Source organism: Pongo pygmaeus, chromosome 12 (genome assembly GCF_028885625.2).
Source record: "Pongo pygmaeus isolate AG05252 chromosome 12, NHGRI_mPonPyg2-v2.0_pri, whole genome shotgun sequence".
Classification (NCBI taxonomy): Eukaryota; Metazoa; Chordata; class Mammalia; order Primates; family Hominidae; genus Pongo; species Pongo pygmaeus.
The window spans coordinates 117565105-117590468 of NC_072385.2; the positions used below are offsets into that span (position 1 = coordinate 117565105).

Genomic DNA, 25364 nt, shown 5'->3' on the forward strand with positions numbered 1-25364 from the left:
AGGCACTTTGCTAAGAGCTTTATCCCTTGCCCCCATAGCAACTCTACAAATTGGGCCTGCTATCACCATTGTAAGGGAGAGGACACTGAGTCTCAGAGAGGCTTAAAAACGAAGAGCTGTCACACTCCAAAGCCGTGCCTTTTCCATGACATCATGGGCCTTCCATTCAGATGCCTTTGCCACTAGCCAGATGCCTCCAAGACATCTGGCTGTTGGCCAGTCTAAGAAGGGAGCAGGGTGGGGACAGGAGCTAGCCCCTTGAGCACCTACTAAGTGTCGGGGCTGTGCTAAGTAAGGCTTTCCCCAGCTCAACCTGTTGCCTAACCTTGCGCCTGGGGATCGGATGACTTGGGGCCTCCTTCCAGGTCACACGCGCCTCCTTTATTAACATGATAGCTGCCACTGCACTTCTTTTTAGTGAAATATTTTGGGCCACTCAGTCAGTTGTTTGGGTTCAATGAGAAATTGATGCCTCTTTATTCAAAGCTCTGTCAGGAGCTTGGAAAACATCATGCTACTTTGAAAAATGAGGGTTTTTTAAGATTAAAAAAAAAAGCCCTGATGATTTAAGAACTTCTCTGGTTGCCAGTTGGCCCCACTCCTCCTCTGGGAGCCAATCGGGAGCGACCATGGTAATAAAAGAGTCCGTCTCCCCCTTCCTGGCTGCTTTCAAGAGTGATTAGTGGAGGGGATTCATAGGCCTTGGTTTTGTGTTGTTTTGTTTTGGGGGGGGTTCTTTTTTCCTTGCACTTGGAGAATAAGTTAATTATGATTGGTTAAAATTTGTGTGTTTTTGCTTTTATCCCTGAACCACAATTAGAGCTCCTGACAGCCTCCTGGCCCTCAGAAATTCCAGCTGGTATAATAATTGATAACCGTGGTTATGAATAGATTGGAAACAAGACTGTGAAAGAATGCCTAGCCACTTCAGAGGGTCATTTATAGCGTGCTGAAGGGAAAAGAGAATTTCAGGCCTGGAAAGCTTAGAAACAGAACGAGTTTTTATCAGTTTCCTTGACACTGGCAGATCAAAGCTTGGGTTGTGCTCTCTAAGGGTTACAGATAATGGGGTGGCCGCTAATTCATTCTGCTGCTGGAGCTGAGGCCTATTCAGAAGGGTAAACCAGGGAGTTTTCATGGTGCTGCTTTGTAGTCTTTATCACAGGACCAATGCAAGAATCACCTTTTTATTTTAATGAGACATTTGAAAAGTATTTGATTCCCTCTGGCTAGGGGCTCTTTCTCCCGGCTGAGACAGTAAGAAAGGATTGCCCAATGGAGCTGGATTCTCTGAAAGCAATAGTATCTGCATTCTACCCACCTGCCCCCCTTGTCAGTCTAATAATTTCAGTGCAGGCGAAAGCTGGGCACATGGGAAAGGAACAGAATTTCAGAGAATATCCTGAAAACAGAATATTTTCACTTGCTTTTTTTATAACAATGAAGTTGTCCGCAGAGATGCAAGTTCGATCCCGACTCCACCGTTCTCTGTGTACAACTTTGGGAGTAGATTTATATCCTTTCCTAAAGCTCCTCTTCCTCATCTGTGAAATGGAAATAATGACAACAAGCCTGTCATATTGCTGCAATGTTCAATGCAGTACTGTATCTAAAGCACTCAAGTATCTAAAGGAGACATCTTCGGTAAGCATTTTGTGATTGAAAGAATGAATGAGTTGTCTCCATCAAGCCTCACAAAACTCCCTTAACTGTAGTGAGTAGATATTTTTAATATAAACATGTGTTAAGCATTGTCATGAGCCGAATTATATCTCCCCTAAAATCCATATGTGGATGTCCTAACCCCAGAGCCTCAGAATGTGACTGTATTTGAAGATAGGGTCTTTAAAGAGGCAATTAAGTTAAAAGAAGGTCATATAGGTGGGCCCTAACACATTATGACTGATATCCTTATAAGAAAAGGAGATTAGAATACAGACACACAAAGAGGGAAGACCACATGACGGCGCAGCAAGAAGACAACCATCTACAAGCCAAGGAGAAAAGCCTCAGAAGAAACCAATTCTGGTCTCCAGAATTGTGGAAAATAAATTTCTGTGCTTAAAGTATCTAACTCGTGGTATTTTGTTATTAGCAGACTAATAACAAGCATCTACTATGTTATTGTCTTTAGTTTACAAATTCTAATACTGTTGGGTTTTTAGGCTCAAGGGACTTCTCTATTTTGGCACAAAGGGACATAGGAATTGCAGATGGAAGACTTGGTTTTGGTCCCAGCTCTGCCACTGTTTCCAGAGCAGGCACAACATCCTAACTGAGCTTCTGTTCCCTCACCTAAAAAATTGTGAGGTTAAATGAGCAATGTCTTATAAGACAGAAAGGCTGCACACTTGTCATTGTTCCCAGGATCTCCCCAGGTGGAGCCCATAGTTCACCTAGGCCTCCCATCTCCTGGCCTCAGTTTCTCTTCTCAGAACATCTCACAGCCACTTAAGATGCAAAGCTCGCCACTGTCCGAGAGCTGCCTCAAACTGTAAGGCCCCAAATAACACCTAGAACTGCTGATTTCTCAGGTTACAGGAAAGGGAAAAAACCCAGGAGGATTGTGAAATCAAGTGAAACTTGTTCATCTATTGCTACTATGAGATGAGTCAGTGAGAGATCCCACCTGCTCTGGCTGCGCCTGGGCAGCTAGCTGTGCCCCATGGTGAGCCCTTCTACCTCAGGAGAGGAGTACAACCTGACACTCATGGCAGCATCATCTCTGTGTGCCTCTGAGCCAATCAGGCATAATTATATGGGTGCCTGTGCCCCAACAGTTCTGAAACTGTTCTACTGAGGCACAACTCCAAGTAGGATGTCAGAACTTCAATGCTAAAGGACTTCCCACTAAAGAATGAATCCAAGAATGAATCCCAGGGCTAGAAAGCATCTCATCCCCAAGGTCCCTGTCCCAGAAGTTCCTTTTCTCTACTTTTCTCCACTCCAGAACCCAGCTGCAAGATGCCTGCCAGCCAAGACCCCTGTCAACTCAACCCAGAGTCCAGCAGGAAAGATGAGTCTCCTGGGACTAGGATCAGCCATAGATTTCACCCACCCATGAGATGGGAAATAAGCCAAAAGGGAAAAAATCCACATCTTATGCCTTTTCTTTGTCTTCCAGGTAGAGTCTCACAGCATGCTGTGTGCACAATCAGTGCTCAGTAAATATTGTGAACTGAGTTTAATTTCTCATAAGTCTGGTGATACATGTGAAACAGCTTACTGGCATTTTCAGTTTGATTGGAAATAAATTAAAACACACAAAGTAGTTTATGAGTGTAGACACTCATAATGATTCAGAGTAAATTCTGAACTCATGTGTAAAAGGCATCACAGAGTCCCAGAAATTGTAATTCTGCCTCAGAGATTGGAAACAGATTATCCTGAACCAATGCAGCTGTCCCCTAACTGTACTGCCTACCTCAATCCCCAGTCCATCCCTCCAACTGCTTCTGGGGGGAAAATGCAAAAACATAAATCTGATCACACCATTCTCTCAGCTTAACACCTTTATTTTCCTAGGAGAAAAGCCAAGTTTCTTATAAGGCATTGCAAATCTCTACAATATCAAGCTAGTCAACATATCCATTCTCATGGGCTAACTTTCTGAGCTTCTCCCACATCCCCCATATACCTTTCTTTGAATACACTTTGCCCATGACCTCTATGTAGTTGTTCATATGCTTCTCCCAGGCTGGAAGGCAGTTGCCTACATTCCCTACCTATCCGAATCATTCTAGCCTTTTTAAGGCTCAGCTCAAATTCTACTTCCCATTTGTAGTTCTTCTGACTGAGAGATTGTGCCTCCTTCTTCACTTGTTTGAATGTTCCATTCATCCTCGCATCCACCATATTGTTATGGGGCGGAAAGAGAAGGTGGATGGGGAGGATATGAAGATAAGAATGAGACTCAGATGCTTTCTAGATAAGCCAACTGGTTCCAGGCAGGGCTCTGTAAGAACAATACCATGATGGAAGATTGTCTGCTTCAGAGTTTTGACCCTGATCTGTCGAGATTCCCAGAAGAATCTCAGTGGCAGGATCAAATTAACTAAAAGTGCAAAAAGTGATAAATAATCAAAATGCAAACCCATTCATTGATAAGTGAGGATACCTATGTGTAGGCACTAAATTACTTGAACACCCTATTGAAGATACCACATACTCTGCCTCATCCTGACATCCTGGTACCTTAGAATTAAAATTATTTCCACACATGTTGTTTGATGATCCTATATTCAAAAGAAGAGAAGTGGAAGGATTGGGGGAGGATATTACATGTGGACTCAGGAAGTCAGACATGCTATTCCTCAAAAGGGCAACCTCCACAATAACCTAATGGCTGAGAGCTCAGGTGCCCATCACTTGGACACTGTGAGATGGATTCTGACATTTGTTTCTCTTAATCCTGATTTTCTATGTCCATGATCTTCCTATTGGTACCCTTTCTTTAAATGTATTAATGCCACATCAAATCATAATCAAGTGACAGGTCTTGGTCTGGAAACACTCTGCTACCTCCTATGCCTTGAATATTTATTTAATGACTCTAAGAATTCTAGATGTCCTCAGTGGAGCTGCCTTTGGTATTAGAGTTATTTGTTAATAAGTGGATGCCTCCCAACCTTGACGGAGGGCCCAGTGAAGAAGGAGTTTGTGTTCTATTGTCTCTGTCTCATTCAACTGTTAGCTCGGTGGCTGGCATAAAGCACGTGGTAAACAGACTTTGAATGAGTAGACGGCATAATGGATGGACGCGTCAGTGGAGGAAGGCCTGGATGGATGACTGGATAGATGAGCAGATGGATGAGGAAATAAATGTTACTGGAATCCTAATTCTACCCTTGCTTTAGAAAGAGGGTCAGTAAGAAAACAAACAAAAAGCTTTGATGTGCTGCCACAATGGATGGTGTAGAATTTCCCACAGTGATAAAGTGGATAGTTTAGAAAAATCCAGTTAATGCTTTTACCCCATACCACCTAAAATTACCATACACTTACAAAATACCAACTTTCTAGCTTGACCAGGGAGCCATGTTTCTCATGGATTCAACAAATTTTTAACAGAGAGCCATACTGGAATTACCAGAGTTCAAGGAATCCACATGCAAGAAAACATGGAGCACAGATTACACAAAGATCAATGGACTCTGCCTCTGAAATTCAGAAGCCCTTTCAGTCTCTTTCAAAATGTGAATTCGAATCTGGAAAATCAGCATCTAAATCCTGCCTCTGCTATTGACTAGCTGTGTGGCTTCTGGCCAGTGTTACCTCTGTGACATCAGTTTCCTCAACTGTCAAGTGAGGATCATAAATTCTGTCCTGCAGAGCTGGTGGAGTTAGTTGTTGTAGAGTGACAGCCATAAAAGCCCATTGCATGTGATAAAGTATTAAAGGAATGACCTTGTGTAGTAGATGCATGTAGTTTACCCATCATGCCCCCCTCGATCGGGGAAACGCCACTGTCTCCTTCTGACTGCATGGTGCAGATATTCCCAGGACAGTTCTGGCTTCTCACAGATTCGGACTTGCTGCACATCTGTGGCAGACCCAGAAAAGAACACACAGCCCATCTGGGTCCATCAGTGCCCTTCCCCAACTTATTTAAACTGGGACCAGAGAGAGACAGATGCATTGACAATGCATCTGACAATGACATTGAGATCTGTTGGGCCTAGGGGGAGCAGTAAGCAAAATGAAGGACAATTTGAGCAGCTAGATCCCATTCACCAAGAGAGGCCAAAAAGAGGAGAAGAAAGCACGGTCTAGCCTGCAGTGTCTGGATGGCTCGCTCCAGACATCCCTGAGGCCAGCTACACTGCTCTTCACCTGGATGGGAGAGGAAACACGTGTCCCCGGTCCACGTCCCAGTGAATCAAGCCACGTTCTCTCTACCTGCAACAAAACATCCTTCTCATGGAAACAGGATCATTGACAATTAATCACTTATCACTTCATTTAAGCTACACGAAGACATGGACATTTGCAAATTACTTCACTCTCTGTTCCCTGTGCCTGCACATAGCAGGTACACAATAAATATTTGTTCAATAAATAATTATATTATTATGATTGTAATAACTACTGGAATATAAAAAGCTCTACTTATCAGCAAGCAAGTTTAGGCAGCTTTTAGAGAACAGTGATACCCTTCTCAATGTCTTCCTCTGTCCACACAAAGCATCTGCATTTTCTTTTTTTTTTTTTGAGACGGAGTCTCGTTCTGTCGCCCAGGTTGGAGTGCAGTGGCACAGTCTTGGCTCACTGCAAGCTCCGCCTCCCGGGTTCACACCATTCTCCTGCCTCAGCCTCCAGAGTAGCTGGGACTACAGGCACCCGCCACGGCACCTGGCTAATTTGCATTTTCATATTTTGATATATCGTCAATGAAAACCCAATAACTCAAAACAGCATTAGCAGCAACGTGGCTGTGGTCCATAATTTTAACCTCAATCCCTCCATAACTGAAGTCATATTTTCACTGGCTACCGTGGGGATCAGAACAAGGAGATTAGAAGGTTCAGGTTTGAAGCCCAGCTTTTCACTTGAAAAACTAGTTAAACTCTCATCCTCAGTTCCCACATCTGCAAAATGGATTTGATATCTGTATCAGGGTTTTTGCAAGGATTCAATTAGGTCACAAATACTAAAAGGTAGTCAAGGCATAAACTCAGTATTTTATGTGGGTTATGTATGTACACACTCATATATATGTATGTGTGTGTGTGTATATATTATATATAGTCACATAGGAAAACACACACACATACATAAATATACACACACACATATATATAAACGTATACATAATAGTTTATATACAAACTGTTGTATATATAAACACATATATAAACATATATAAGTATATTTATATATATATATAAACTCTGTAGTATGTTATCTTAAGTACCTACAAGCTGAAATTTCTTCAAAGTGTGTTTTCAGAGATATTTAGATTCCGCCCTGCACACCATCCCGTCACTGCAAATCAAAAGTGAACTTTGGAAAACTTTCCAAAGCCACCTGAAACAGGTTTCTTTAGTGTGAGCTGCTTCCCCAAAAGAAACACTGTCAACTTGTGTCTTCCCTGTGGCCCCTTGTGTGGCCCCCAGCGGAGTGTCATGCTGAAGGGCCGTGTTGTCCCCAGAAGCAGTGCACTGGCCATGGCTCACCACATGCAGCCCTGGCAGTGGCCCCAGTGGAGTAAACCACCAGTATCCCCAGGCTCCTTTGCTCAAGTGCTGGGAAAATCCCCTGTGCGGTTGCCAGGGATCTGACGCCTTTGAAGAGCTGGTAGTTATCTTTATGGCTCCTTCTGGCCAGAGCCTAAGTATAAGAAAGGTCACAACCTACTCTTCCAGTCTCCCTGAGAAGAGAAAAAAAGGAAATGGCCAAGAATTACAGAAAGAGATTTTAAGTTGATAAATGAAGCCACTTCCCAGCCACGCTAAGCAGGTTGACAGCTTCTTGGACAGAGTTGTCCAATGGGCTCACGTCATCCTCCCCCTCAGGGTTATAGGCCCTAATCTTGTTCTGACAAACCATGGCCTGTTTGGGATCAATTACGTGTGACACAGTTGAGGTGTCTGGCCCTCTAGAGCCTTCAGTCAAGCTTGTGTTTGGGGCTGCATGTCAGGCACAAGTGTTTATATTTCCCACAGTGGGTTCTCCTAAGACGTGGGCATCTGAAAATAATTTCACATTTGAAATAAACACATATTAATATGTTTATAATCACATATATATGTTTATTGTGTGCAAATTTATTAATGTCTCTATAGAATATTTTATATTATATTAAATCTGATTGGCATCAGATAGTAAATTGGTTTACAAAGTAAATGAGTACATCTTGAACCACTGCATAGGTATATTTTAATATGCATAGTTTCTTCTTCTTCTTTTTTCTTTTTTCGAGAAGGAGTCTTGCACTGTTGCCCATGCTGGAGTGCAGTAGCATGATGTTGGCTCACTGCAACCTCAGCCTCCCGAGTCCAAGTGATTCTCCTGCCTCAGCCTCCCAAGTAGCTGGGATTACAGGTATGTGCCACCACACACAGTCAATTTTTGTATTCTTATTAGAGACTGGGTTTCACCATGTTGGCCAGGCTGATCTCGAACTCTTGACCTCGTGATCCACCTGCCTCGGCCTCTCAATGTTCTGGGATTACAGGCATGAGCCACCGTACCCAGCCCCAAATGTATAGTTTCTAGTTTGCTTATGAGGCCATAAATTGCTCTCTTATATATATTCAAAAATATATGTATATATTGTATGCTTCACATATAAACACCCACATCTCCATACATAAATACAGAACTTATGTTAAATTAGAATCTAAAAAATTACATCTGGTCTAAACTTTGAACTCTTGATCTAATCTGTATATTTATTTAAAGAATGATAGAATTGACTATTGTAATGTGATTTTAAAATTCTTTTAAGAAACAATGAAACTTCATGGTGACTATAATTGAGATGAAATGAGTGAAATAGCTCCTGCCTCTTTATACTGATTTTTTGTAAGTCGTAGGAACTAAATATTATGAACTTATAATATTTACTGTTCACTCCATAATTATTATTGTTAATAATAATACGATGATAATGATAAGAGAAGCTACTATGCAACATTTACTATATGCCATACAATGCTAGGTACATTATAAACATCATATCTTTAAACCTCGCCAGCATCATAACCATTTATATATGAGAAATCCCACTTTAAAGGTTATGAAATAGCTTCAGAGAAGTTCAGAGAAGCACACATCTACTCCAATATGCAACTAAGAGTTGAATCAAGCTCTGTTGAACACCAGAGACCTTGTTCTTCCTTCTACGCTGCACCACCCACCACCCCACCCCATTATAAACTGATTGAGCAAAAGACTGGCCACTAGTCCCTGCAGCTGTGAACATCTAGTCCCTGTGGTCATTTTTCAGACAAAGGAAACAGTAATAAATGAGGCAGAAATGCTACTATTTTTCCTGAATTAGACTTGATTTGTTAAGAGCTCAAGACAAATGCAGACACTGTGCTCAAAAAATGCTGACTTGGGTCATTTAATGAGTAATCCCATATTTCTAGGAAGGCATAAGAATGAGTTAGAAGGAAAATAAAAAGCAATAACTGAAAATTCTTACACTAGGAATATGTTTCTGTTTAGGAAGATGCTCTTTAACTTAAACGACAAAAATCTCAGAATACATTTTCCAAGTGGTCATATTTTATTGTGAGACAGAGCTTTATTTTCAAATATCTGCTTTCAACTGTCACCAAAATACGAAAAGCAAACCTTCTATGTCACTAATGGCAGGTACATCTGGGTATAAAATGCAGCTTTCTAAATTCTGCTTCCCCAGCCAACCTCAACTTAAAAGCTTCATCCTCTGTGCAGAAAACCACTGGAAGTGGGGGATTAGAGTCTGGAACTAGTCACCATCCATCCAGGGATCCCTGAGCCACCAGCCTCCAGATAGCCTCACCACGTCTGGTTCCTTCCTTCAACCCTTCAAGAAGTACTTTCTAGAGACAAACTGCCTCCTGTGTGCCAAACATGAAAAGTGATAAAGATGACTGGATGGATGGCCAAAAGGAGCTCACAGGTGTCTGTCTGGAGGGAGAAACAGACACATAAACACGTGGTCACTAATACAGTGTGATAGGGGCTGGAAGAGTGCTGCCTGCAGAGTGAAGTGTGGGTTTCCAAGAGGCAGCGAACCACTCAAATTAGGAATACAATGTCCACAAGAAGCATTGAGTCCACCTTGAGCTAGACCTATTTGCCAAGAGAAAACGGAGTGAGTCCATGCAAATGTGTGAGACCACTCTCCATAACGTCTCACAAGGCAATGATTAGGCTTGAAGGTCAGTCAGAGGAGCCCCAGCCTCCCAGGGTAGCAGATAGAAAGCAAGATACCCGTGTATTCTGTACAATCCATCCCAAGGCCGGCTTCTCTCAGAAACCTTTTTTATGCCCTGGAGTGGATGTGACCTCGCTTCCGTGGAACTTCATAAGGCTTTCCTTGTACAACTCTCCTGTGACACATGGCATCAACTCTAGCTTTCTTGTGGCACTTCCTTTGCCCACAGAATTTCCAGCCAGAGACAGAACCAGAAAATGCCACTTAGTTCAATGATTCAGCAAACCTTTACTATACACATACTCTGAGCCACGTACTGTGCTAAGAGTTGGAAATTAAAGTGCTCAGAGTCTAGTGGAGAAAACACACTCACTAATATATATCAATTGGTATCTGCTCTATGGCAGTGGGATCCCCATGGCATAGTGGCATAGCAGGGGCATTGGGACACCAAGGGGTTCAGATAAACCTTCACACAATAGAAGGTGATGAATTTGGGTCTGGAAAGCTCCACTAGAGTTTCTGGACAAATTAGTTTAGTTTAAGTTTAAACTAGCTACTTCAAACACACCAGGATCACAGGCTAGGCATATAGACCTTTCACAGTATGGGTAGAGTCAGCTCATGGCCACACTGCAGCCCCAGGGAGTAGGGGAATGGAGGCTCAGCAGGGTGGCCAGGTGCCTCGCTGGCTGCCAGCACCATGGTCACTTGGCTCCTGGCCTCTACAGGCCGGCCAGGCACTACCACCAAACCTCCTTCTAGCTGCATTCCCTCTTTCTCCCATCTTCATCTGACTCTACTCAGGGACACCCCCAAGAATCTGGAAAATAAAAATAGATTATCCTGAAAACACTGTCTAAAAAAGTTGTGGCATTGTGGAAAACAGAGAAGGGCAGAGCCCTAGACTCAGTGTTCAGGAGCCCCGGTGCTCATCCCAGTGTCCCAACTCCTCTGGGAAGCGGCCATGAAAATAACCATTAAAAAAAGAAAGAAAAGAAAAGAAACAAAAGCATGTGGTTGATTTTGATCTAGACCTTAGCGTTAGGAAGACGCCTCCTGCATCCCTTAATAATCCTTGGTAGCACATGATCTATTACCTCCTTTTCTGATGATTGCAGATCTTCAAGAAGGGATTATTTTTTCCTACCAGTAAAAAATAAATAAATGAAATACCCACACAGATAGCAATAAGCTCTCAGCTTTGATCTTTTCCCGCACCTCTACGTGTTTCCTATCATTTGCTTTTTGCATTAACTCTATTTTACAGATGGGGAACCTGAGGCCCAGATCACGGAGACTCTTGCTCAAGGCCACAAAGCAAGTCAACGATGGGGCCTGCAGTAAAGGCCACACTTCCACCATGCTTGGCCCTTCCCCACTCTCTTGGTCCCAATGCCCGTCACAAGGGGGATTTTCCCTCTGATCTGATCTTGAGTCTTGCGGGCTCCAGGGTCTGGGAAGCTCCTAGGCAAACACCGACTGCCTTTTCTTCTGCACTGCCCCTTCTCTTTTCCAGGTCTGGCCCAGTCCAGGGATGCCCCTGATAAGCCAGCTTGGAGGCTTCAGAGGGGCATCCACACTTGGGTGTGTGCAGCACGTGCACATGACGTGTCCATCTCATGGTTGTTTGCCTGCCTGTGTGGCCATGTTTTTGCGCACAAAGGTTGGAATGTTTCTTCCCTTTGTAACAGATGAGTGTGTGTGTGTAGATGTCTCCATGGGGTGTGTGTGTGTACATCTGTCTGTAGGGTATGTATGTATGTAGATGTCCCCGTGGCGTGCGTGTGTGTGTGATGTTCCTGTGGCGTGTATGTGTGTGTGTAGTATGTGCAGGTGTCTCTGTGGCATGTAGTTCTGTGATATGTGTGTGGTGTGGTTTGTGTGTGTGCAGATGTCCCTGTGGGGTACTTGTGTGTGTCTCTGCAGTGTGTGTAGGGATGGAGAAATAGATAGAGATATGCAGATGTCTGAGATCTATGTGTATGCAGACATTCCTATGCATGTGTCGCTAAGAGGTGTGTGTGTCATGGTGTGTGTCTAGCTCTAGGGTATTTGTGTCATGATGTGTGTGTGTGCATATCTCTATGGTGCTTGTGGCATGGTGTCTCTGTGTAGATGTCCCTGTGTGTGTGTGTGTGTGTGTGTGTGTGTCTGGTGTGTATATCTATATCTGTATTTATCTAAATTTATATAGTGATAGGTATAGATACAGAGGGGTCTCTGGAATATGTGTGTATCTCTAAGGTGTATATATGTGTGAGGTGTGTGTCTCTGTGGTCTGTGTGGCATGTGTGTGTCTCTGTGGTGTGTGAGGTGTGTGTGGTGTGTGTGTGTCTCTATGGTGTGTGAGGTGTGTGTGTCTGTGGTGTGTGGGGTGTGTGTGGTGTGTCTGTGGTGTGTGGTGTGTGTTTTCCTCTGTGGTGTACGAGGTGTGTTTGTCTCTGTCGTATGTGAGGTGCGTGTGTCTCTGGGGTGTGCATGGTATGTGTGTGGTGTGTGTGTGTCTCTGTGCTGTGTGTGTATCTCTATGCTGTATGTGTAATGCACGTGTGTCTTTAAGTGATGTGAAGTGTGTGTCTCTGTGGTGTGTGTGTGTGTCTCTGTGGTGTGTGTGTATCTCTATGCTGTGTGTCTCTGTGGTGTGTGTGTATCTCTATGCTGTGTGTGTGTCTCTATAGTGTGTGAGGTGTGTGTGTGTCTCTATGGTGTGTGTGTATTTCTATGCTGTCTCTGTGGGGAGGGGGGGGGGCGTATGCTCCACTAGGATGACTGCTGAGCTGGCTTCTCTGGAGCATGGGGACACAGCTGACACAGCAGGAGGCTGAGAGAGAAGCCTGGGGAGGCGGCCACACCAGCCATTCTTGCTTACTCAGGCTGAGCCACGGAGCAGCTGCTCATGTGTTTTGCAGTGAAGGTTCCCAGCCCTTGCTTCCCGGAACCCAGAGAGGGGCAAAGGCACTCACAGTCAGGAGGTCCTGTTGTCCCTCTGAGGGGTCCACATCCGACAGGCAGGGGCTGGTTCAGGAGGCCTGAAGATGTTGCCCTGGAAGGCAGAGGAGTGCAAAGGGCCTGGGAGGCAGTGGAAGGGAGGTGGCATTCTGGGCAGAACTGGAGCTGGGAGGCACCTGAGGCAGAGGCGCCTGTGAGGCATGGGGCGGTGAGTGTGTGTGTGTGTGTGTGTATATATGCATGTGTGCTGTGTGTGCCTGTGTGCTGTGTCTGTGCATATGTGTGTACACCCAGATGCATTTACCCACAGGCTCCACATAATTTCAATTCTTTCTCCTCTCACTTCTAGTTCACCAAGCAGCGTAATGCTTCACCTTCTGGCGGGGCAGGGACCACTCAGCTTCTTTCCTGCTTCTGCCCCCAGCCCTCCTCAAGAAGATGACATCCTGTTACTGTACAGGCTGCTAGGGACTCCATCGTGCTATTGTCAGAAACCCAAGGCTGGGAGACTGTCAGAGGCCACACAATTTCCAGGCAGGCAGGCCGGCCTTTTTTCCAGGTCACTTAAAATGCTTTTATCGGTAGGTTTGCCTTGAACAAAATCCTGTTCAAATGGTACAAACCTGACGACAAACTCAACCTTTCAGATTACAGTTTAAACTTCACTGCCGCCCCAGGGAGAAGAAAAAGCAGAATTCCTGTGCGTTTCAGAAAACCTCTCGGAATAATCCCTTGAGCCTCCCTACAGGGCTCCAGTCCCCTAATGGATGCTTTGATGACAGCAGATAAAGGCCAAAGGTACTTTTATTCTCTCAGAAATTGCTCCAAATAAACAACCTTGATGATTAAAGCAATAGAAATCCACGGAAGATTGATGGCTTGGAAAATGCTGCTGAGTGAATGAATAACTTCCCCCTTTATTTCCAAGAGCTAATATTTGTCCACATTTGCTGCCTTTTAGGAAAAAGAAGTGCAACCTTTTTTTGTGCTGAGTTTGGTCAGGGACAAATAGGCACCATCCAGTTATGACTTGAACTTTAAACCAAGCTCCATTTGTGAGCCACTGAGGCTGCTTGTCAGCGGCCTCCCACTTGTCAGGCACAGGTATGAGACCCGCACACGGAAACACCATATCTGGGTGCAAACGTTTAGGGCGGGGCCAGGCACCAAAACTCCTTTTGAAGGCTTTAAAATGCTCCATGTGCTATTCTGCTTCCCACATGTCCCCAGGCACAAGTCTGGAAGCATTTCTCAATGCGCCTCCTGTGTCTAAACAAAACCTGCCGTCGAATGCCAAGAAGTAGCCTTCAGCCAACGATGGCAGCTGCTCTGTCCTGGCTGACCCAGGGGCTGGGGCTCCCCAGTCACTGCTGAGGGCTCCACTGGAGGACGAATTGCCGCCTTCAAGGGCTGCCCCTGGAGAGCAGGTGATGGGGTAGGCTCAGCATCAGGAATCAGGGACTCTGGGAAGAATCTGGCTCAACAGAGCACTGCAGAGGCTTGATGGGAGCGGCATATTGCCAAATTACCAAAGCCCAGAGGCCGAATCCCTGGCATACACACGTACACTCCCCTGCTTCCCCATACTGGAGGGATACATGTCCACTCTCCCGAGCCAGCTGCACAGCTTCCTGAACAGTGTCCTCCGGCTAAGGAGCTCGACTCCCAGATCTCGGGATTTCTCACCACCCTTTCCCTGAGTGACATCAACCTCGTTCCTGTCACCTTTCCTTCCATCCCATTTCAGCCACCCATTCCCATGACTTCACCTTGGAACTTGCATTCCCTGGAGCTGCCCCAGCCCTGAAACCCTGAGTGCAGATCTGTCTCTGATCACAGCTCTCAAACCCATCCAGCTTTTTCTCAGTTCATCCTGCTACCTCAGCGTTCCGCTAATTTGACTTCATAGAGACCACTTATCTCTTAGCCCCTCTGCTTTCTCCTTGTCCATCAGCTTGTCAAGAGGTCAGTTGTTCTTTTCTTTAAACTTACCTGGAAACATTAAAACCCTGGATCCAGCCAGCCATCTTCTCTGCACCCACATCCAGAGTGTGGTGCATTCCTGCAGAAAATCACAGGGACACAGGTTGACATTGATACAAACTGATAGTCTCTCCCCATCTGTTTCTGTGACATTGCCTGAAACTTTTCGATGCCTCCCGTGCCTGGCCCATTCCCATCCTCCTCAGTCCATATCAAATGACCCTCTCTCTCTCAGACCTCCCACCTCACGAGCTGGCCCTGACTAAGAGCAAGTGTCAGTCATGGTGTCACCCACAAATCAGAAACCAGAAGAAAGATGGGAATGTAAACTAGTACAACCACTATGGAAAACAGTGTGGAGATTCCTTAAAGAACTGAAGGTAGAATGACCATTTGATCCAGCAATCCCACTACTGAGTATCCACCCAGAGGGAAAGAAGTCATTATACAAAAAAGATACTTGCATATGCATGTTTATAGCAGCACAATTCACAATTGCAAAAATGGGGAACCAGCCTAAATGCCCATCAATCAACAAGTGGATAAAGAAACCGTAGAATATATATACAATGGAATACTGCTCAGCCATAAAAAGGAATGAATTGATGGCATTCACAGAAACCTGGATGGGATTGGAGACTATTATTCTAAGTGAAGTAACTCAGCAATGGAAAATCAAACATCATATGTTCTCATTCATAAGTAGAAGCTAAACTGTGAGGATGCAAAGGCATAAGAATGATACAATGGACTTTGGTGACTCAGGAGGAAAAGGTGAGAGGAGGATGAGGGATAAAAGACTACAAATTGGGTTCAGTGTATAGAGCTGGGGTGATGGGTACACCAATATCTCACAAATCACCACTAAAGAACTTACTCATGTAACCAAATATTGCCTGTTCCCCCAAAAACCTATGGAAAGAAGGAATGAAGGAGGAAAGGAAGGAAGGAAGGAGGAAAGGAAGGAGGGAAGGAAGGAGGGAAGGAAGGAAGGAAGGAAGGAGGGAAGGAAGGAAGGAAGGAAGGAAGGAAGGAAGGAAGGAAGGAAGGAAGGAAGGAAGGAAGGAAGGAAGGATGATTCCTAGAAAGAAAATCCAACAACATCTTGCCGAATCCTCCACAAACTTACCTACATCCTGTTCTTTCCAGTCTTCCTCAAGTTTTACTAGAAGAGTCAGGAGTTCTTCTCTCTAAGCCAGACCTTCTAGCCTTATTATTTCCTTGAAATTGCTTTCAAGAACCTCTCTGTTGCTAAGCCATCGGAGGTGTTTCTGTAGTCTTCTTCTTCCTTGAATTCTGCAGTGTTCAAAAATACTGACCCTCTTCCTGCTCCGGGTTTCTATATTCCCATGCTCTTCAGTTCTTCCTCCTACCTATGCAAGGAGCCCTTTTCAGGCTTCTCCTTCCTTGCCCTTGTCAAGGTGGCTGTCTTTTTAGTATACACTTTCTGAGCATTTTCATCTGCTCTGGGGCTCACAGAATGGGTTTGTGCTGAGGACTCCAAATAGGCGTTTCCAACTCCAGAGTTTCTCCTGACGCCCAGACAGATGCATTTCTCTCCTGCTGAGCATCTCCATGTGGACACCCTGCAAGCATCTCACATCTTGTATGGTCAAAACTGAACTTTATCTTCTTCCCACCCTAAACTTGGCCCTTCTCCTGGGTTCCTCCTCTCCATGGTTGAGTCGATCCCATCCTCTTCCTGATTTCTAAAGCCAGAAACCTGGGCATGGTTTTTTATTTCTCGCTTTTCCACACTCCTCGGACTAAGTTTCTTGCAGGTGTGCCCGTTTCCTCTTCTATTCTCTATAGTCCTCGAGGGCAAGGACATATCTGAGTTATCTCAGCAGGTTAGCACCCAGCTTCTTGCCAGGGACTAACAAAGCTCTCAATAAATGTTGAGTGAATGAGAGAACCAGGATGTTGTCACCCTCCTGATACAGGTGACTGAGGCTCAGAAAAGTGAAATAGGTTGATGAAAGTCATACAGTTATCAGAGGAGCCAAGCTTTGTCTAAATCCAAAACCAAACACTTCTCCTTTAGTCCTGTGTCAGGTTTAGGGATGTGGCATTTTCATGTGCCAACAGTTCTGCCCGTATTTATGGAAAGTTAAAAGCTAAGCATATAAGAAATTAGTATTTGAACTTGGAAACAAACTTTAACTTTAATCTCTGGAACTTTAGGATTCCATTTTGTCTCTGCCATGATTTCTGCCAGATACAGCCCAAGGCCTTCCACAGCATTGTGAAAGCTGCCTTAATTACTTCTGCCTGCCACTGGCTCCAGCTCTTCAGCTAACCTCTCCTTCATCCTTCTCTCTAGGTAGTAGCTACATGCCACCTGGCAGTTGTGACCATAGCTCCATATTATCAAATGTGCACCATCTCTCACGGAGAACAGTAGAGCCTAGAGCTGCCACACACACATGCACAAACACACATACACATACGCACACACACATATGCACACACACACACACGCACGCGCGTGCACGCACACACACACATACACACACACTAGGCTGTTCTGGGTAGAGTCAAGGCTGCTGTGCCCAAACTTCACTATACTGTATAGAAATTGCCTGGGGCCCTAAAGAGGCCAGACTGTTCTTGAGCAACTCTTATGTGCCAGGTCTTGCAGAATAGGAAGAAATGTCCAGCAGGCTGGACACATGGCTCAGGGGCATGTCTAAGTGCGGGGGAAACAGAATTTATTGGCTTGTAACTAGCAACTGCAAGCAGGAGCTCAACCAGGGACAGCAGGAAGAGTAAGATGAAGGAAGGACCAGAGAGAGACTCCCAGGGAATACTGATCTTGGGAGAAAGAAGACAGAGGCCTATAGAGATTGGGGGAATCGTCAGAGGATGAGAGCACTAAGATGATAGATGTCACAAAATCTAAAAGATGAGAATGGTCAGTGGTGTCAAATTCACCTGAAGTCCCTGAAATAATGACAGCAACAATTATAATAATGAGGAGGAAGAGGAGGAGGAAGGAAAAGGGAATCATTTGCTGAACTGTTATTCTGTGATAGGTCTGTGTACCCAGCAGTTCCATACATTTGGCACTGATTCTTAAAACAACCTAATAGACACTAAGAGCTAAGCATTAATATCCCTATCTTACTGAAGAAGGACTGAAAAATATCCACTGAATTTGGGCAGCAGTAAGGTAACCTTAGCAAATCGAATCTTATTAAAGGAGTGTGACTGGGAGACAGATTGAAATGGATTGAGCAGCGAATGGGAGGTAAGAGTGGAGAGAGACAATGACACTCAAGAAGTTTGGGTGACAAGGAAAGAAGTGAGATCACAGCATGACTAGAAGGAAATAAAGTGTGGGAAGAGATTGTGCTTTAGTGTAGAAGAGGCTTCAACAGATTTCTGGTCTGAGAAGAAAGCAACAGAAAGGGGATTTAAGACACAGGAAGGAGTAGTTGTGGTGAGAAATTAATGCACCTGATACGGTGAGGAAACTCAGGTCAAGGACGTGAGAAGAGATGTCCTCAAGCAGGAGGAAAGGGGCCTCACTCCCAGAGACTAGGGAAAAGGAATTGGAGAGGGGTGGATGTATTAAGTTAACTCATGACTGATAGATGGGAAGTCCAGCGAGATGTTGGAATTTTCTTTCTTTTTTTTAGATGGAGTTTTGCTCTTGTTGCCCAGGCTGGAGTGCAGCGGCACAATCTCGGCTCACTGCAAGCTCCGCCTCCCGGGTTCAAGCGATTCTCCTGCCTCAGCCTCCTGAGAAGCTGGGATTACAGGCACCCACCACCATGTCTTGCTAATTTTTTGTATGTTTAGTAGAGACGGGATTTCGCCATTTTGGCCAGGATGGTCTCAAACTCCTGACCTCAAGTGATCCGTCCACCTTGGCCTCCCAAAGTGCTGGGATTACAGGCGTAAGTCACCACCCCAGGCCTCTTTTTTTTTTTAAGACAGAGTCTCACTCTGTTACCCAGGCTATAGCACAGTGCTGTGGTCATAACTCACTGCAGCTTCAATCTCCTGGGCTCAAGTGATTCTCCTGCCTCAGCCTCCTGAGTAGCTGGAAATACAGGGGAATGCCACCATGCCCGGCTGAGTTTTTAATTTTTTGTAGAGATAGAGTCTTGTTATGTTGCCCAGGCTGGTCTGAAACTCCTGGCCTCAAGTGCTACTCCTGCCTCAGCCTCTCAAAGTGCTGAGATTATGGGTGTTGCCACCATGATAGGACACAATGTTTTTAATGAAGAAAGAATAGGAATTTTGTTTGAGAGTGAAGAGCTGGAGGAAGATAAAGAGCTTGAAGAGAGAAGCAAATGATGTGCTTCTTGAGGGCTGAAAGAGAGAGGAAGCAGTCCCCAAAATGAAAAGTCCCACTCATCACAGAGCACACAAATGTGTACTGGCTGTAGACACATTCTGTTTTATTCCTTCAGCTGCCCAGATGTTGGAGCAGAGAGGCAGGTTAATGTCCTGATCTCAAGGTGGAATACATCTAAGTGCCTTCAGTGGAAGGAACCAGATGCATGGTGAAGATGAAATGAGAAGGCCTAAGTTGAATGCCAGCACAGCATTTGACACGTCTCATATGCTCTATGAATACCAACCTCTTCCCTCTGCAGAGTTTTCTCAGCAATAAAATAAGGAAGCTGTATAGACATTGCCAGCTCTGACAATTTGGACTCATGTGGCCATCTCAGAGAAGTCTAAATCCAGTGTTTCTCAATGTGTGGCCATATGGCCTACCTCCAGCTAGACAGTTTCTAGAAATTCAGATTTGGGGGCTGCTGCCTACAAAGTCAGAATCTTTGTGGGGAGGGCCTGGGTCTCTACATTTTAATAAACACCACCAGTGAGTCCTTCACCAGGTCAAGTTTGAGGGTTACCACTTCCATGGTTAGATGCCCTGGCCCCAACTGACTTATGCAGAAACATTATCTGCCTGTTGACTCCAGTATTCATTGTGAAATGATGACAAGAAACACCAAGACCAGGTATGGCGATATTGATGTGCAATGATGGAATTCTGGATAAGTAAGAATCCCAGCATGGAATTTAATATCAACTCTTTTCCTGGGACTTTCCTGGTAAAATGTTGGGGCGGGTGGCTTGTTTATGGCCCACTGAGTCCTGGATTTACCCCTTCTCTTGGGTGTGGACATTTGTCAAAATGCCCTTTAGTCCAACTTGACTCTTGTCTGTTCTGGGTTTTTGTATGTCAACAACATGTCTTATTCATGTTTCTCTCCTTCACCTTGCCTGGCCACTAGGAAAGGATCCTTAGGAAAAGATCAACACATGTTTCCTTATGATTCTCCTTTATTCTATTGGTGTACCTCTTTAAAGCTCACAGAGTACTTCAACACTCGTTATTCTCATTCCTTACCATTCTGCGACTTGTATAAAGATGGTCATTTCCCTTCAGAATTAAGTTAACAAAAGCCCAAAGTGATTAGGCAGTGAGCACATTGTCAAAAGATAAGATAGTAGCAGAGCTGTAGGTCACACCATGGTTTTCTGTCTCCAAGTCTTGAGTTCTGCTCAGAAAAATAATGAATTAATTAATTAATTAATTAAAAGCAGATCGAGACCTTCTGTCACCAGACTCTGTAGCCCACATTCTCTGAAGCCTCCCTGGCCAACACTTCCCCAGCTCCAGTCTCTTTCCCAGTCCCTTTTTAGGTTGAGTGTCAGCCTCTGGCCTGGAAGGAGGCCAGTAGAGCTGTGCCTTGGCCTGGAAGGGCTTTCAGAGGAGCATCTCGGCGCACAGGGGTCATGACACCCTGGCATGGGCAACCACGACCCTTCCGGGCTCTCACTCCCCAACTCTTTACTCCCCTGGAACATGACACCTGATATTGCTATTAAGGCTGCAGTAGAGACCAACAAGAACACTGTGGGGAAGCAAAGGTCATGGCGGAAGCCCATGAACGGGGCTGAAGGAACCCCCACGGAGGCATTTGTCCTGGTGCTGAAGTGCCTTGTCACTTCGGCAGTCGGTTAAAAGGTGTTGGACTATGTAAATGGTTGCTAACTTCATAACTAAAGTTTCAAACCTAATTTTTTGAAACTTTAGAAAATATATTTGAAAAGCTCTTTAAATGGAAACTTTTTCCCTGCCAAGTTCCACCATAGCACACATTTTTACAGCCCTTATAATTCCTTGAAAAAACTCAATGTATAATAGAAGTGCTGACAGATGCTGGGCCATAGCAGCTCGCCTAACAGCTCAGCTGTATTTATTTTTCATTACACTTGACTCTAATTGGTGCCAGTTTAACTGTGGCTCATACTAGCAAGAACCTTTCAACTCAAACATCAGCCCCGGGAAATTGGCTTTTTTCCCCCATCTTGGCTCTTAATATTAGCAACTGCCCATATTTCTTTCTCATCAAACTATCTTTACGTTTTTTGAGAAGCAGTCAGAGTCATTCTTTAAAAAGCAAAGGATTCAAAATAAAATACATATATACGTTCTAATCCAGGCTTTTTCATCCATCAAGTGACCTTTGGAAAGTGGTTTGAACTTTGTGAACCTCAGTTTCTTCATCTATAAATAGAAACCATAAGTCCTGGCTTGCACAGTGTGGTGAGGGTTAGATATAAACCCAGCCAAGTGCCTGGAGCATAATAGGAGTTTGATACTCCATTTTATTGTATTCATACTCCATTCATATTCTATTCATATTATTTTATTCATATTCTAAAGTATGAGTATTATAATTAAGGTTGATAATATTTTACATAGCAAAGAACGAACTGTCTGATTTGTTCATGTGATATTCTCTGCTACTGTGATGACTTGCAAACCCACTAACACACACCTGGAGAGTCACTTTGACAATCCCACACAGACCATTCAAAAGCTAGCATTCCAAGACAAGACATGGGCCTAAGGTTCAAGGTTGCCTGGGTCTTCCCAGCTGCTCTGAGATGCTCTTGGGTGTGGGAATTCTTCAAATGACTCTCAAGTGGCCTCCTTACAGATGTTGACAGGTCCAATCAAACTCTCTTCTCCTGGGCCCAGAGATGAAAGGAAGCGACAGAGGTGTCTGAGAAATTAAAAAGGTGCCCCAGATAATCCCAAGGAAGTTCTCTTGGAACAGAGCGACACACAGCCCAAGTTCTTGAGTTCTCGGTAGTATATATCCTCAAAAGAGGCAATGTTCACACAAAGACTGTCTGCTCATTTAAATAAAACTCTTGAATCAAGGTCAGAGGCCCTTTAGCTGTAGCAAAGGTCCCCCTTAGGAAATCCAAAGTGGACTTACTCTGTCCACCTACCTGGGTTTACTGTACAAAAGGTGCGGGGAAGAAGAGCTTTCTCATTTAGTGACTGCTATGCACAAAGAACTTCACTTAGGTTACCTTGACTGAGTCTCACATCAACTGCTTCAAAGCCAATATGATTATTTTGTTGCTGAGGATGTGAGACTTGGAGAGGTAAAGTGGCTTACGAAAGCCACACTAGAACAGAAAGGGCCTGCATTTGAACCTCGGTCTCCAAGAATGAAAGCTCTTGACCACACTCCCAGATGTGAAGGAATCGAAGGAATTCAAGAACTCAAGATAAATTTTATTTTATTCCACAAAAACATGACAGCCAAAATAGGAATTTTAAAATAAAAAACAGAATCACACAGAATTCTACCACCTTATCCAACCACTTTTTATTTTCTATGCTTCCTTCATCCTGGGCAGAGGCAGAGCTGTAATTACACAGGTGAGGATGATTTCAGGAAAGATGTATTAAGCACCTACTGTATGCAGTAACTCCTGGATCTAGATGGTACATGCCAGTGTTAGATGACATGTTATTTGTCATGTACTGGTTGGGATGACATAAGTAGCCATCAGGGTCCCTAAACAAGGTAGAACACGATCTACTGATCATGCAGCACAAACCTGAACAGAGAGTGTTAAAAAGAGGAAGACCACTGTGGGCTATCATGATCTTGGAGATTTTAAGGAGCCTGACTGCTGTCCTATGTAACTGGCAGCAACAGTTGAGACCAAGAGTCCCTAAATTTTGGTACAGAAAGGAAGAGACATGCAGAAGTGATGAATTGCCTCTGCCAAGGTAAGCTCAATGTAGTGAGTGGACTTTTGCTTTTATTATACCACTCACATTTTTCTGCTCATCAATATAATGTATATTCATTGTAAAAAACTTAAATTTTATGGAAGTATTTATTTAGCAATTTGACCATTCATAGTAACACCATCCGGAGAACAGTTGGTATTATTTTATGTTAGTTCCTTCCAGCCTGTTTATATGCCTATTTTTACTTAGTTGAGATTATAGTACAAGTACAGTTTAAAAATCTTATCTTTCCAGTTAACATTATAACATTAGAATTTTCAAATGTCATTAAAATTATTTCAAAAACATTAAAAGGCTGCATAAAATTCCATGGTATGAAAGTATTGAATGTAGTTAGCCATTTCTCTGTGCTTAATATTAAGTTGTTTCCAAAGTTTTACTATGAAAATTAATGCTGGCTTTCAGTCAAGATGGTCCTGTGAGTTCCCAAATAAACCACTTAATTCCACCTTTGTACTCCAGATGCATATCATAATAGATAATTGGTTAAAAATATGTCAAAAGAGAACCATGCTTAACAATAGTACTGTTAACTCCATGAGCTGTAAATGATGGAACTATGTCACTGGGAAGACAAAATGTAATCTTTCAGGACCCCATAACCCAAACAGGCAGAAGAAGCAGGAATTAGACATGTTCAGAAGTAGATATGGAAGACCAGAGCAAGCATGACTACCATGTGTGGTTGGCCAGGTGGTGCACTGCCCAACTGCTAGAGATGCCAGTCATAGCATCATGTAAGTAAATGCTTCTCACTCTCATAACGGCCCCCCAACCTCTGCCAAGAAGTTGTGTTAAGAGAGAGTTTCCTTATATGATGAACAGTAATGGAAATCTACCACTTATGAACAGGAGGCACAAAGAGCAGCAAACCCACCCCAAAGATACAGCTGATACTTACTTGCTGCCAAGAAATTAGGAAAGAAAGAGATATCTGATTGATCAGGACATTGGACAAGCTTTCCCCTGTTTCTGAAAATTGCTTTACAGTAGCTTTGCAAGATGAAAACTCAAACCACCAATAATAATACGTGAGCTAGTTCTGAACAAGGAAAACTACTGCACCAGGGAGAAGGCACTATAAAACTGCCAGAAACCATAGAGAAAAGTAGAAATGAAATTCACACAGAAGACAAGTTTGCAATTGAAATTATCAAAGAACATGGAAGAAATTTGCATCATAAAAGATGATGACAATTATAAAATAACATTAAAAGCACTTATTCATTGAATGCTCGCAATATGCCAGAGACTATTGTGTTTTACATGTATTTTATCTCTTTTGGTACTAGAACAATCAGATATTGACTTGAAAATCAGAGAAACTAGAAAAACTCAGTGGAACCCAAAGCTGGTTCTTGAGAAGATCAATAAAATTAATAAACCTTCAGTCAGACTGATCAGAAAAGAGATAAAAGACACAAACTACAAATATCTGAAAGAGAGGTGACAATGCCACAGACTCTACATATAATAAAATAATGAGAAGAAAATATTATTAATAAATTTATGCCAAAAAATGACAACTTAAATAAAATGGAAAAAATTCCTTGAAATATACACGCTACCAAAATTCACTCAAGAAGCAGATAATCTGAATAGCCAGGTATCTACTTTTTATTAAAACTAAATTTGTAATTTAAAGCTTTCCACGAAAATAACCTCATGCCAAGTTGGCTTCACTGATCAATTATATCAAATAGTTAAAAAAAATCATATCAGTTTTACAACTCTCTTCCAAAAAATTGTAGAGGCTGAAATAATTTCCAACACATTCTATGAGGTGATCATTAGCCTGATGCCAAAACCAGACAAGAACATTACACTAAAAGAAAACTGTATGTTAATCTTGCATCATGAACATAGATGCAAAAAATTCTTAACAAAATTTTAACAAATTGCATCTCTCAATGTATAGAAAAGGTAATATGTCATAACCAAGTGACATATTATCATCCTGGAAATACAAAGCTGGTTCAGCTTTTGAAAACCAGTCAATGCAACTCACCATATACTAATAGACGAAAAGAAAAACTCAACAAATGCAAGAAAATTGTTATTTTGCATTTATCATCTCAACAAATGCTAAAAAATTATCTGAAAATTCAACATCTACTTAGGACAAAAAAGAGAGGAAAACTCTCATCACTCGTTTTATGGAATCGGTTTACTTTATCCAAAACAAGATAAGTATGTTATGAGGAAATAAGAGTATATACCAATGTCACCGGTGACTATAAATGTAAACATCCAAGTGTTAGCAAATTGGATCTAGAAACATACTTTTAAAAACATAATACATCAGATTAAATAACATTTATCTTGGGAATATAAAGATGGTTAATGTCAGAAAAAAATCTATTAATTAAATTTATGTTATAATAAATTTAAAGATACATAGTAATCTCAGTACTTGCAAGAAATAAAATATTTAACAAAATTTCATAGTTATGAATGTAAAATAAATAA

The 25364-nt window shown here is 43.2% G+C and overlaps 1 long non-coding RNA gene across 1 annotated transcript in view; it reads right to left on the minus strand.

The window, feature by feature from the left end:
• Positions 1-25364, minus strand: part of LOC129030423 (uncharacterized) — a 93603-nt gene that overhangs the window by 24814 nt on the left and 43425 nt on the right. Inside the window, exon 2 of the long non-coding RNA XR_008500649.1 lies at positions 14816-14885. This is a non-coding gene — a long non-coding RNA (uncharacterized LOC129030423). The remainder of the gene's footprint in view (positions 1-14815; positions 14886-25364) is intronic.